Source organism: Raphanus sativus, chromosome 1, assembly GCF_000801105.2.
Source record: "Raphanus sativus cultivar WK10039 chromosome 1, ASM80110v3, whole genome shotgun sequence".
Taxonomy (NCBI): Eukaryota; Viridiplantae; Streptophyta; class Magnoliopsida; order Brassicales; family Brassicaceae; genus Raphanus; species Raphanus sativus.
In genome coordinates, this window is record NC_079511.1 from 20,291,460 (window position 1) to 20,295,870 (window position 4,411).

General features: G+C 44.8%; 1 non-coding gene across 1 annotated transcript; it reads left to right on the top strand.

Moving 5' to 3' along the window:
* Nucleotides 1-2,503: 2,503 nt before the first annotated feature.
* Nucleotides 2,504-2,610, top strand: LOC130497928 (small nucleolar RNA R71). Its single transcript, XR_008936973.1, has one exon. It is a non-coding gene; the product is annotated as a small nucleolar RNA R71 (small nucleolar RNA).
* The last annotated feature ends 1,801 nt before the right edge of the window (nt 2,611-4,411 follow it).

Here is a 4,411-nt window from a genome sequence, read left to right on the forward strand (position 1 = left end):
ACACTAAATGATTCTTGTTGTGTTTTTCAAAAATTTTTTAATTTTTTTTGGTTTTTTCTATGCAAATAAGAATGCAAAATGTAATGCATGAGACTCAGAATCATCAAAGCAAACATGATCAAATGCTTGGCACCTCCCCCACACTTAAATCACACAGTCTTTGTGTGAGTGAGGTACCCAATGAAATTCTAAAATGCAAAGAAAAAAAAACTGGGATAAGGGAAGTTTCCAGTTACCTGAGACGGGAGCGAGGTGGAAGGATCGCTGCGGGTGATGGCTTCTCAGCGACCAGGGAGACCCGCTCCGGCTAACCGCTGCCGAAGAAGACGAGCGATGGGGACGTGTCGCTGCGGGTGCGTCGCTGCTGGTGATGGCTTCACAGCGACCTCCATGAGCCGCTGTGGGAGGTCGCTCCAGAATGAAGCGAGCGACGGGGATCAGCCGCTGCGCCAAGACCGTTCCATGCTGATGGAGTCACAGCGACCAGGCATAGCCGCTGTGACTGGTCGTTGGGCTCTGTTCGTCCTTGTGTCACTCCTTTTGCCTATTTTGACCTGCACACAACTTCATTTTCCCATTGTTTTATGCAGTAAGATGAAAATAAAAATACTAATGCAATATATACAAGGATACTCATGGGACTTCCTCCCAAGTGAGCTTGTTTTAAGTCTCTAGCTTGACTTTGCCTCCTTTGGATCAGGCTGGGGTAGGTGCAGAAAGTGGAGTTGACACCCCATCTTCCTCAGGTGGTAGCTCATCAAAGTGATCATCAGCAGGAGGGCCCATTTATTCAATGATGAAGGCTTGTCCAAACACAGTGGTGTTCCTCATTTTCTCCTTGATGTCAAAGTGGAGGATGTTCTCCTTGCCCAAATGGAGGTCAATCTTGCCTTCCTTCACATTCACAATAGCTCCTGCAGTAGCTAAGAATGGCCTTCCAAGAATCAATGGGTCTTGAGCCTCCTCACCCATTTCAAGCACCACAAAATCTGTAGGTATCTCATACCCTCCAATCTTCACAGGGAGGTTCTCTAGGATGCCCACAGGGTACTTCACTGAACGATCAGCCAACACCAGAGAGAGTCTACACTTCTTGTATTGAGTGAAGCCAAGCTTCTTTGCCACAGATAAAGGCATCAAGCTGACACTAGCTCCCAAATCGCAGAGACATTTCTCAAAAACCATAGGTCCAAGAGCACAAGGTAGTGTGAAGCATCTTGGATCCTCTAGCTTCTCTGGAGCATCAAGCCTCTGAATGATGGCATTGCACTCATGGCTCAGAACCATCATGCCCTCCATCTCCTTCTTCTTAGCAGCTACAGCATCTTTCAGGAACCTGCTGTATTGAGGAATCAGCATGAAAGCATCAATGATGGGCATTGTAACCTGAGCTTCACTCATCTGCTTCTCAAACAAAGCCTTGTACTTCTGTAGCAGCTGCTTCTTGAATCTACCAGGGAATGGAAGCTTGGGTTCATAGGGAGGAGGGACAGAAGAGATCTCACCTGCTGGAGCAGCAGATTCACCATCTTTTGTTGTCTTCTTCTCTTCTCCAACCTTTCCTTTACCCTTATCTTTCTCAATCTTCTCCAAGATCTCATCATCTGTCTTCTCATCAACAATGACCACTTCATCATCTAGATTGATGGCTACCTCCTCACCTTGTTTCTCAGCATCCTTGGTGAGGGTTCTAGGAGGTAACTCCTTACCACTCCTGAGTGTGACAGCTTTTGCTTCCTTGGGGTTTTGATCAGATTTTCCAGGTAGAGACCCTGGCTGGCGATTCTGGTGGGTGCTCATGGAAGCAAACTGATTCTCCAAATTCTTGACAGAAAAAGCAAGGTGGGAGAATTTGTTGTTGAGCTCATTGTAGCTCCCATCAATCTTGGAGTGAAGGTTCTTCAGCTCATAGCCCACATGTTTCTCACTTCTAGTCTGAGACTCCAAGATCTGTTTGAGTAAGGCATCAGTGCTGCTCTCTTGAGGGGCAGAGGAGCTAGGAGATGGGCTTTGCTGAGGCTGATAGTTGCTCTGCTGGTTGTTTCTTGGCTGATAACCACTCTGCTGGTTGTTTGAATAGGGCTTTTGTTGGTAGTTGTTGTACTGAAAGTTGGGTTCCTTCTTGTACCAGCTACCATTGCTGTTGATGAAACACAATTCTTCTTGCCCTTCCAAACCCTCAACCTCATTGACAGTAGGAGGTATCTCCTGTTGTGGGTTACCAACAAAGTTCACCTGCGCTTGTGTGGCCTTATCAGCAATGAGTGTGTCAATTTTCTCCTGAAGAGCCTTTATCTCATTCCTTGTGTGTTTGTCATCACCTCTACTGCTTCTGACATGGTCTCCACTGTAGACTGCATCACTCTTAACCATGTTGTCAACCAGAGCCTCTGCCTCTTGCTCAGTTCTCCCCAAAAAGAACCCATTGCTAGCTGTATCCAGTCTGGCTCTGTACTTAGGAAGAGCACCTCTGTAGAATGTGCTCAGCAAGCTCTCCTTGGAAAAACCATGGTGTGGGCACTGAGCTTGGTAACCATTGAATCTCTCCCAAGCTTCACTGAATCTTTCCAAGTTCTTCTGTTGGAAGCTGGAGATCTCGTTCCTCAACTTAGCAGTTCTTGAGGTAGAGAAGAATTTCTCCAAGAATGCCTTTTTGCAGTCTTCCCAAGTGGTGATGGAGTCACTTGGTAGAGACTTCTCCCACTGACGTGCCTTATCCCCCAAAGAGAAGGGGAATAGCTTGAGCTTTAAAGCATCCTCTGACACAACATTAGTCTTTGACATACCACAGTAGCTGTCAAATTTATCCAAGTGATCAAATGGGTCCTCCACAGCCAGACCATGATACTTGTTGTTCTCTATGCAGTTGAGCAGTCCTGACTTGATCTCAAAGTTGTTAGCAGCCACAGCCGGTGCTCGGATTCCCAGTCTAGGACCGTGGATGTTGGGGCGGTCATAAGTGCCAATGGGGCGAGCTGCTCGCTGTTGTGCCCCTTGGGGTGGAAGATTGTTCACTCCATTGGGGTTCTGAGGATTTTGTTGTTCTTCCATTGCAGCTTCCAGTGTCTGCAGTTGAGCATGTTGCTCTTCTTGTCTTCTTTTTCTAGCACACTCTCTCTCTAAAGCTCTGATGTCTGCGGCTCCTGGAACAAGGTTCGATGTACCCTTGCTCCTCAAGTTCATACACCTGAAAATCACAAAGAGTGAAGAAGAGAATCAGTAACTTACAAAAATAAAAATGACTTAGTCTCAAGCAAATGACTAAATCTCAATGTTCAAATCAAACTCAGAATTTGGCAACGGCGCCAATTTGATGTTAGGAGTTTTGAGGCTCCTAAGTCAAATGATAGTATAGTGGAAGTAAGTTGTCGAACCAGTTCTGAGGGATTTAAAATCAGAGAGAATGCAAATATTTGCCTAATCTAAGTGCAACCAGTGATTTGATGAATTCTAAACTAATGATTAAAGCTAATGCAAAACAGTAAAATGATACTCTTAAGCTATTGGAAAGGAGAACTCATGGGTATAGGGATTTAGACCTTGGGTGATCAAGTTTCGAACTAAGGATGACAAATGAATCAATCAAACTATTAACCTTAAGCCTAGACACAATTCTAAGCAAGCTCTATGTCTAGATGAATGCTCATTTGCTAACATGTCTCAAACATCAAATGTCTTTGGTTGAATAACATGCAAGCAATCATTACTAACAAGTCTATTAGCTATCTTAGCATCTTTAACAACAAATGTCTTTGGCAAAGTACACTAAAAGCCTAGGAGAGTTGACTCAGGCATTTCATCAAACACCTTTTGAGTGGGAAATGCCTAGAGATCACCCTTTGAGTGGCCTACTCAAATGATGCATTAAGATCACTCTACTATGCAAGGAACAAGTATGATTTACACCTAACACATCCTAGAACTAACCTAATCACCCTAATTCTCCCTAACCCATGAATCCAAAAGTGGATTACTCACTAATCTCCATGATTCCTCTTAAACCCATGATGGATTTCAGATGAATCATATAGAGAAATAGAAGAGAAACTCACAAGAACACAAGAACAATCAAATCCAAAAGAGAACTTTCTTGAGAGAGTTTTGTGTTCTTCAATAGATCAAAGATTATCTGCCAAAAGGTGGTTACAACATACTTAAACATTAGGTTTTTCAGAGTAAAAACGTGCATAAGAAATTGCAAAAAGGTCCTTGAAAAATCATAAAATCGGGTAGCACAAAGGGGTGGAGCGACCAGGGAGACCCGCTCCAGGAGGTCGCTGTGGTCTGGACAGGAAAGACGAGCGACCGGTGAGACTCGCTGCGCTGGGGTCGCTCCAGGCTGGCGGTGGCACAGCGACCAGGCAGGGTCACTGTGGGAGGTCGCTCTGGTTCGTATGCCACTAGTAAATGG